The sequence below is a fragment of the Marmota marmota genome, unplaced genomic scaffold (assembly GCF_001458135.2).
Source record: "Marmota marmota marmota unplaced genomic scaffold, marMar, whole genome shotgun sequence".
Classification (NCBI taxonomy): domain Eukaryota; kingdom Metazoa; phylum Chordata; class Mammalia; order Rodentia; family Sciuridae; genus Marmota; species Marmota marmota.
The window spans coordinates 58,210,581-58,221,381 of NW_026000174.1; the positions used below are offsets into that span (position 1 = coordinate 58,210,581).

Below are 10,801 nucleotides of genomic sequence, written 5' to 3' on the forward strand. Positions count from 1 at the left end.
TGACAAAGTAATGCATTTAATACCTCCTGAGGATATTATAGAGACCCACATAGAACATTGTTGATTTCATGCTTTTGAGATGAACTGCTGTCAATCACAACTATGCTGTTGTATTCAAGTGAAAGGATATCTAGGTTGAATTTTGATGGCTTGCAAGGACTTCATAAATGACAGATGATCACACTAGAAGTAAAGAAGAAGAAATACTTTCAAATTTCTTTGCTTTTCACTTTTTCCTGACTGCCTTTACTGTAGCCACGACATGAGGTCATGAGTAGAAAGCACTGGACACTGATTGGAAACTGAGAAACAAAGATTATACACGACTGGATTGAGTAATGATTGGACCTTGGAGGCCTAGACTGGACAGTAAGTCATTTACAACTAAAAACTATAGAATGTAAATTCTCAAGACCCTTTATTTTTTCTTATCTAATGTCCAAGACATAAGTGTGGTTAATATACATGTAGTTATTATATATGATCCCAGAAGTCCTGAAAGTATTTAGCTTAATTAGCTGCAAGGAACACCCTAACTCCTTTCATAAAGTAACCACCAAAATGACAGTTTAGCAATGATGGTGCCCTCTGAGCATTTTTATGTACCTGATAATTTATAACCAAATAAATACATAACACACACCTTGCACTCAAAATAATTGTCAGTTGACAACCTTTATGTTGTCTGGAATCCTTTATGCCCCTGTACTTATTAAACTAAATCATATAATTTATACAATGAAGGTATTCTCCAAGAGTAGAGATGACACAACATTTTGAAAAGGTTTCATACTTTTTGAAAGTCATATTAAGGTATGGAGCCCCAGAATGGTCATAGATGATCAGTAAGAATAAGGGAAATTGAAATTATAGTGAAGGATTCTGGGTAGACAGACAGTAATGAATTAAGGCAAGAAGGATCTCAAGGGTCCCTCCAGGTACCATGAAAGACCATGCAGGCAGCAATAGGAGACCAGAGGAGATTCACAAGGCATAAAATGTAACAATAATGCAGAATCCTCAAATTTGACCTCAAAATTCAAAATGTGTAAGCTTGGGGTTCATAATTTACCAGTAACTCATGAAATAATTATGCTGCTGTAGTGAATTGTGCTTGTTTCACATAGTTAAGCACAAGTAGTTTAAAGTTGTTTGGTAAGTAGAAAATAACAGCAGTTTCCTGACTTCATACTTCCAGGCTTCCATAGAATTACCTGGGCTTCTGGATCTAATTGTTTATGCTGACAACTGTTCAGGAAGGTTAATGGTGCACCAAGATTATTGAGTGGAATTTATGAACAATTTGTATTAATCATTGTGAGAGATAAATTAAATAAAAGTATAAACAATGTAAAGTTTTACTGTTGAAAAAGCAGACAGACCAATTAAAACATCTGGAATATTTGAAAGTCCCTACTATGAAAGAGAATGAATCATCTTTTTTTCCTCCTCTTTGAATTCAAAAAACATAAACATAGTTATTAGAGTCTAAAAACACAAGAAATATCATTATTGACAATGACACACTAAGATAAATATTTAAATATAGAATTGGCTATGATGTTTACAGACATGTATTTTTTTTCAAATATAAGGCTTTAAATAAGGATCACTGGATATGAGCTAAGAGCTTCACTGTAAGGAAAGAACCAGAAGTAAAATTGCTAATGAATTCTGTATAAAATATATAAAAACAATTATGATTTTTCAGCTTTTAAGCTGTATTGCATCGTATTTTGATCTTGGCATACTGATTCTTAGAAAGGTCACTTAGTTAAGTAAGGTCAGGATTTCACAAGTTACCTTGCTATCTTAGCAGATGTGTCTCCAAAGTCTTCATGTTCATGGATGTAGCCAAACACATGCAATTTCAGTGACTGAACCTAAACACAAACTTTTTGGGTCAACACATGTGATCAATACAATTCACCCAAGTCCACCCAAACTTGTGTGTAATGGACAGTGAGGTGGTATAGCTGACGTTCTGCTGGGATAATTAGCTGAAGATCTAATGGAAAGTTTTCAGCTATTACAAACTAGAGAAATAATTGTCAGAGTTCAGATAAATACAAGGTAGCTCCATCATATTTTATGGGTCTGCACCTTCATTTCCAGAATAAACCTTTTATTTATACTCCAACTTGTGAAATTTCAAATTTTCAGATGCCTACACAAATAGGGTTCATATTTTTTCAATCTTTTTATGTTGTTTTTCCGTGGGTACCCCACCAAAGTATTCCATGGGAAAAAAAAAAGAGCTTTGTTTTGATTTGTATGAGGTATTAATTTTTAGTAGTACTTATTTTGTAGTTTTTAGTTGCTGATAAATATTCAATGTTCATGTTTTATAGGTTATATACTAAAAACAGACCGTATAAGACTATAGAATTATATGAAGAATATGTTAAGAATATATTCAGATATTTCCTTAGGATTGATGTGATATATTGAATTTATGATCTTAAAAAAGATTATAAAATGGTGATAATTCTACTGAACATAGTTATCAGTAGAGTTTATTATTTATACAGTGCTGAGGGTGGAACCCAGAGGTTCACAGGTGATAGAAAAGTGTTCCACTAAGCCACATCTCAAGGCAAACAGTGGAATTTTGTTGTTGTTGTTGTTGTTCAGGTCATTTAAAGATGCTCTTGGATATTTGATGAGTCTTTGAAAATAGAATATGCATATAAGAAGTAAAATGTCAATCCATTAATACACAACTGTGAATGTGTGGAAAGCACATTTCATACTGTTTTGCTTATTATGTTTTTTGTTTGTTTGTTTTAATTGTTGCTTGTTTCTGAAATGAGATCTTGTTGTGTTGCCATAGTAGGTCTTGAAATCATGACCTCTCATGATCCTCCTCCAAACACTTCAGTTTGTCTGAATATTCCTCCTCGCCTGGTTACTACTACGGTTTTCTTTTCTTTTTTTTTAAGCATATTTCTTCTTAAAGGATTTGCCCTTCCATCAACTGATACCTGGTATGATCTGCCCAGTGCTTCCTGAGTTTGCTATATATGTTCTTTCTTTTACAGAATTATATTTATCAGGAGTATTCTAAGCATCACATACATTTACAAATGCTTTGTAGGAAATAATATTGATAGGTACTACTGTGTTTTGCAGAAAACTGCAATGCTGAAGAAGGATAAAATTTATTTTCTGTTATAAAAAGTCAATGAGTGTTCTAAAGGGAATCCAAAGGGAAGCAGAACAATCAGGAAGCAAATTGACCACATTTGTTTACACTGGTTTATACTGAGCATCTGCAGAGCTTCTCCCTCTCCAAATGCTCAAGTTCTGATGCTCAATTTTATTCTCCCTTTCTCTCTCTGTGTGCCTCTCTCTCAACATCTTCACAAAGAATAATGGTACTTGTGGTATACGACACAGGAAACCAGAGCTCTGAGGCCACATTCATTCTGGTGGGGTTCTCAGAATTCCCACAACTCCAGGCACCCCTCTTCCTGCTGTTCCTCAGCATTCACACAGTCACTGTGGTGTGGAATGTGGGCATCATTGTAGTGAGAAGGATCAATCCCAAGCTTCATACACCCATGTACTTTTTCCTCAGCCACCTCTCATTTCTGGATATTTGCTACTCCAGCGTATTTACACCCAAGCTGTTAGAGATCTTGGTTGTGGAAGACAGAACTATCTCCTTCAATGGATGCATGACACAGTTTTTCTTTGGCTTGGGCATGTGTGATTACAGAAATGTTCATGTTGGCAGTGATGGCCTATGACCGGTTTGTGGCCATGTGTAAACCCCTTCTCTACACAGTTGCCATGTCTCACAAGCTCTGTGCCTTCCTGGTGGCTGGAACTTATGTGTGGGGTAGCCTCTGCTCCTTGATAATCACATATTCCCTTTTGCAACTGTCATACTGCAGATCAGCCCCCATGAACCACTTTGGCTGTGAGTACTCTGCCATCATCTCTGTCTCTTGCTCTGATTCCTCCTTCAGCCAGATGGCATGTTTAGTCATTTCTATACTGAGTGACGCCTGCAGCCTCCTGATCACCCTTGCCTCCTATGTTTTCATCATTGCCACTGTCAGCAGAATGCCTTCCAAGGGTGGCCTCCGCAAAGCCTTCTCCACCTGTACCTCTCACCTGATGGCCATCAGCATCTTCCATGGGATCATCCTCCTTCTCTACTCTGTGCCCCACTCCAAAAACTCCTGGCTATTGGTTAAAGTGGCGACTGCACTTTACTCCGTCATGATCCCCATGCTGAATCCCCTCATCTACAGCCTCAGGAACAAAGATGTGAAAGAGACAGTCAGGGGGCTGATCAACTCCAAACTGCATTCTCATCCAACATAAGTTTTAAAAATGATATTTACGTTCTAAACTTATTGAAATTTTCATATACTTATTGATGGTATTTTAGCTTTATGTTAATATATGGTTATACTCTAGATCAATTGAATATTAAATATGCACTAGTTTTCAGTGTGCAAATTGACCTACTGTTTTCTCTGTTTTCATACAAATATAGTGCACTCACCTCTATTTCATCTGAGATTATGAAACAATTTTGTTTCAACATTTCCTTACTGAACACTAGGGAAGGAAAAATGAAGAAATTTTTTTTGGCATATACATCTTATGGCATAACTTTATGTTTTTGTTTGTTTGTTTGTTTGGTACTACGGATTCAACTCAGGGGCACTTGACCACTGAGCCACATCCTCAGCCTTTTCTTTTTATTTTATTCAAAGACAGTGTCCTACTAGTGGCTTAGCACCTCACTTTTGCTGAGGTTGGCTTTCAACTTGAGATTCTGCCACCTTAGCATCCTGAGCTACTAGAATTATAGACATGTGCCAGTCTGCCTGGCTTATGTTGTTCTTAAAATAAAGCACACACACATTATAAATGTCTTTACATGAAGGCATTCTCAAGTGGTTGAAACTCACACTTTTGACTCAGCAGGTTCAGTAGAACATAACTTTTCATTTCATCTTATACTTTTCAAGTAGAATAGGAACATCAGGTTTATATTATGAAATGATTCTCTGATTTAAGCAAACATGTTGGAAATAGTAGCTACTATCTATGTGTCACTCATTTTCCTCAAGTATAAAGGTAATATGTTACAGTTCAATAAATGTTGAGGTACTGATATCAAGAATTAAGACCAGTTCACTTCTAATTCTACTTATATCTATTTTTCAGTGATACTAAACTATAATTTTTAAAATTCTACCTTTGATTACACATTCTCATCATCAACTTATCTACTCTTTATCAATGACATCTGCATCTACTTAGTTACTTCAACCATTTGGAAAATTTTAATGATTCCACATAGTCTCTATGTATCTGCCAATAACTCATATTTTTTTACATCTACAAAATAGGAAATTTCTTTACTTCTCTGCTCTCAAAACTATCATAATAATACATTTGACTTATAGTAGTTAATATAAAATTACCCTAATTTCCTTTTTCTTTACTTTTCATAGATTATCCATGGTTTTGTAAAACATGCAATCTGTTTATTTTCCTCCCTAGGTTAGAATTATCTAACCATTTTGTGTAATATATAAAATGAAAATCAGTCATTTTGAAAAAATGTCATTTGCCTCTCTTGTATTAGCACTTAAAATTTAAGACATACAAGTGTGCATTTTTTAAGAAGATAACTGTGTAACTCCCAAATAGATCAGAGTAAAACTATTTCCAGCACTATAAAAATAAATGCCTAGCTTTTCCTCCAGCTCCTGCATTAGACAAAATCAAGACTTTTACAATAAAGGTGCAGTTGGTATAGAGATTCACTATCTATTTAAAGATACATCCCCCAAAATAGTAAATGATATTTCCTGTCTGCATACTTTACAATGATATAGGGTTTATTTCATGTGTAATACTTTATGTACTCTATGACTTTAGAAAAAAATAATTCAAAATTTTACATATATTTATAATTTGTTCATTTTTGTTCCTATTTAACTTTTTGTTGCAAAAGTTTCAAGTACTTTTCTATAACTCAGTCTATTATGAAGTTCATTTTTTTCATTTATAAGTACATGTATATGGTTACAATGTTCAGAAATATTTATGACAATGAGGTATATAGTTAGAAGTATTGTGCCCATATATGTAGGTCCAAATTTTCAAAAAGGGTATATTAAACTACAATAAATAGCAGTGTCTGAATATTTCAATGTTATAATCTACTCCATCAGCTGTTAGTATTTTCAGGCCTTTGGAAATTGAATAATTTGCTCATTATAGGACATGATTAAATATTTGTGGTTACTGAAGTTGGGAAGATTTTAATATTTGCATGTATTTTTTTTCCAAATTGTCTTTGTATGCCATGCTACGAACCCATTGAATTATTTTCTTTTTGAAATTATTTTATGTACATTATGAATATTTTTTTCCTTTTTCTGTTTAAAACATGAAAACTTTTTATATTTTGCTTTATTTTTCAATGATTAATATCCTTTGATAAGGAGAAAGTTAAATTAACTCAAATATATCTTTTTAAAAATGGTTTTGTAATTCTTTAATATCTTACTTATCTACCTTGAAATGAGGGAGAATTTTTACTGTACCATGTTCAACAGTGTATTTAATTCTTTGTATTTTTTTTTCTATGAATTTCCTCACATGTGTCATTTTTGTGGAAAATGTGAGATTTGGGTAGAGGCGAATGATATAGGTTTCATCATTATGTGCTCTCTTTGTCTACATGTATCCTGTGGGTAGACAAACGTTTCTCATGTGACTCACCCTAGACAACATGAAGTTGGTGAATGTGTTGTAAGCTAGTACACAGAACAGGCCTTAAATGTCTCTTCATGGTTGATTCTTTCTTCCTGGAGCTTATGCCTTTCACCTAGAGAGAAGCACAACACAAAAAGAGCATTCCTTCAACTCAGATTACTGAATGGGCATTTACAGGAAGCTAACCAACCTTAGCAATGTCCAGAAGAGCAGAGATGCAGTCAGCATCAACACTCCTTAACTACTGCATTTTTAATCATACCCATACCCCATTGTCACATGCTGTTCACTCAATAAAATATTGCTTCTGTCCTGTTGCTCTAAAAATGCCAACATTGTTATGAAGGAAGCATCCATGTCTGTGATTTCAGTGTTACCATAAGCTACTACCTCAGGAACTCTTCAAAACCATTCCATAGTCAGTGGCTTAAAAGTTTAATTAATTAGTTTTCCAGAAACTGCCAGTAACCTTATGTGTCTCTGTTTCATGCTATGTAGTACAGGAAAGCATTATGTCCTAGCACATTGCTGTGAGTATGGGTTTTCTCAAATCTCTCTCATCATCTTTAGAGTTGTTGGCTCTCTATGGGTTCTGGTTTAGATGTGAGGTGTCCCCCAAGAGCTCATATATGAGACAGTGCAAGAAACTTTAGAGGTGAAATCATTGGTCTATGAGAATTTTAACCCTATCAGTGCATGAATCCCCTGATAGGGATTAACTGAATAATAACCTTAGCAAGGTTGGGTGTATCTGGAGGAGAGTGGTCTTTGGAAGTATACCATATTTTGTCTGTGGTCAGGAGATCTCTCTCTCTCTCTCTCTCTCTCTCTCTCTCTCTTTCTCTCTCTCTCTCTCTCTGTCTGTCTCTCTCCCATACCATATTCCGAGCTGCTTTCCATTACAATTCTGCCATGATATTATGACTCACCTTAAGCCCAGGACAATGGAGCTGGCCACCTATGGACTGAGGCCTCTGAAACTGCAAGCCCTCAAATAAAATTTTTTCCTCTAAAATTGTTTTTTTTTTTTTCAGGTCTTTTGGTCACAGCACTGAAAAAGTTAACTAAAAAATAATGAAAGTGTCAGAAAAATAATAGGTCAAGAGGCAATATTGAAGGTCTCCCAAGTCTATACTTAGAACTTCCAAAATGTCAGCCTCAGCAACTTGGTGAGTACTAGTCTAAATAAATAAATAAATAAGATTGAGAATGTGATTCAGTGGTAAAATGCCCTTGAGTTCAGTCCTCAACATTAAAAAAAATTCCTCAATTCACATTTCAATTGTTTGTGGTAGTTTGCATGCTATGTATATTGTAGAATTTACTACACTTCTTTTTAAGTTTGAGACAGGGTCTTGCTTGGTGATCTTGTTGGCCTTGAACTTGTAATCCTCCCACCTCAGCCCCACAAATCACAGGGAGTACAAGAGTGTACCACCAAACCTGGCTTTCCCACACTTCTAAAAACTATTATTGCTGGGTGTGGTGGAGTACTCTGTAATCCCAATGTACAAGAAGATAGAGGCACGAGGAATGCAAGTTCAAGGCCAGCCTCAGCAATTTAGCAAGGACTTAAGCAACTTAGTGAGACTCAGTCTCAAATTAAAAGAAAGAGAGAGAGAGAGAGAGAGAGAGAGAGAGAGAGAGAGAGAGAGATTATTTTTATATACCTGAAATATTTATGAAGCACATGAAGTAGTATTATTTCTACCCAATCATAGCTATCATGTTCAGTCACTAGAAAAATGAATTTATATAATTCAAGATAAAATGTATAGTAGGCCAATTTTTGACAATAAACCAGGGTCATAGAAAGATGAGCCAGATACCTGCACCTGCATTTCCCTGGAAACCATTCACTGAAAGTATAAGCTACAAGTTTTATGGTCATATAGACATATATAGGGAAAGGGTAAAATTTCAAGGGTAATCCAAGTTGAAAATTTTCCAGATTGAGACCCTGAACTGATGCCACAGGTATAAAAAGTATGACATGATAGTCCACACTTGTACTAAAACTGAGATGTAACTCATTTCAGGGCCCAGGAAACCCTAGGCCTGGAGGTTGGATGAAAGCGTACTAGAGTGCCTGTGCTCTAAATAAATATTAGAAGCAGAAACATTTTGGTCCTGATTAAATCCTTTGAGACCTCAAATTATCTTCACACCTGAGTTTTGAACATAATGTTCAGTATTTTCAAAGTTTGCAAAGCACATCAAAAGATAGGAGAAGGGCAGTCTCTACCTCTGGAGGTGGAGACTCTACATTCTTATTTGAGTGTATTTTTTTGCTTCAGCCCAGAGCTTCTTTCTCTGAAGATGGCACAGTTCTCCCTTAAATGTGTATTTCTTGCTTTACTCCAAAAGATGTCTCTCTCTTGAGATAGCCTGCATTCTTCCTTTAATGTGTATCTATCTGCATTCTACCTTTCATGCGTATCTAATTATTGATTTCCTAAATAAATCTGTGTCAGAGAGAGAGAGAGAGAGAGAGAGAGAGAGAGAGAGAGAGAAAAGCCTATGAAATAAAATGCAATAACCTTTAGAAATCATCAAAACTTCTTCAGAACATTTTATACATCAACAATACATTCCTTAAATAAGAAGATTATTTTAGCCAGTGTTTTCATCACTGTGACCATAAGATCTGACAAGAACAATTTTAGAGGAGAAAAAGTTTATTTGGGGCCCATGGTTTCAGAGTTCTGAGTCCACAGACAGCCAAGGCCTTTACTCTGGGCCTGAGGGGAGACAAACATCCCAGCAGAGGGTGTGGTAGAAAAAGCAGCTCAGGACTTTAGAATCAGGAAGCTGAGAGAAAGCTCTGCTCACCAGAGACAAAGTATATAACCCAAAGGCAGGTCCCCTGTGAACTACCTCATTCACCCACACCCAGGTGCCTGTAGGTATACCCAGTTGGTCCCTGGGTTAAGGCTCTCATAATCCAATCATTTACCTCTGAAGTTCTTGTATTGTCTCACTCATGAGTGTTTGAGGGACACCTCATATCTAAACAATAAAAAAATAGAACAAAATGAAACACTTAAAAATGTTTAGAAAACTAGACACTAAGATAAATAGTGTTTTTATTAAAAATAACTAAATATAAAAAGAATAAAAATATTGTAACTGACATTAAGAATTCATACAGGGGCTGGGGTTCTGGCTTAGCAGTAGAGCACTCACCTAGCACATGTGAGGCACTGGGTTCGATCCTCAGTACCAAATAAAAATTGAAAATAAAATAAAATAAAGCTATAAAAAGAGTTTAATTCAAAAATATAATTTAAATGGAAGTTTAATACCTAAATAAATGTAGCTAATGATAGAAGTTATCTTTGAGGTTTATCAGAGAGGAAAATAGAAACAAAGAAAATATTTACAAACTTTATATCTGATAAGAGGCTAACATCCAAAACATGTAAGGAGCTCCTACAACTCAATAACAAGTAATGACTTAATATCACAATTTATATTGGATTAAGATCTTGAGTAGATGATTCTCCAGAGAAGACATGCAAATGACCTACATTTCTATGAAAAAAAAATGTTCTGCACTATTAATTATCAGAGAAAGGCAAATTAAAACAATGGGGTATTATTTTTAGTTATGGTTCAAGCTATAAAGTCCATGTTTCCTTCCATGAGTGAACTTTCATTATTTAATTAATTCAATACTCCAAAGTGGTTAATGGAATAAATACCATAATGTAATTATCCCTACTGCTTCAAAAGAAAACACAGCTATCACAATGATGTAAGACTGTTTAACTAATTTTATGTTTTTTTCAGCCCACTCCAATTATAATTCCCTAACGTCCCTATCTCCATAGTCTGGGGACATGTATAAAAGCTGGAGTTTGGCAGAGTTCAGACTATGAGTTCAACTTTCAGGTGTTTCTTTTTAAAATCCATCTTACTGGCATGATCACTGAAACACTTCCACTTTTATAACAAATCTTAAGCATATTGCTCTGTTAAGTAATATTTGCTCACTGTGGACAGAAGTACCTCAACTTCATTAGTCTTAAGAAGAAATTCTAAGTGG

General features: G+C 35.1%; 1 pseudogene; it reads left to right on the forward strand.

The window, feature by feature from the left end:
- The first annotated feature begins 3,374 nt into the window (after nt 1–3,374).
- On the forward strand, nt 3,375–4,335 carry LOC107159166 (annotated as a pseudogene).
- The last annotated feature ends 6,466 nt before the right edge of the window (nt 4,336–10,801 follow it).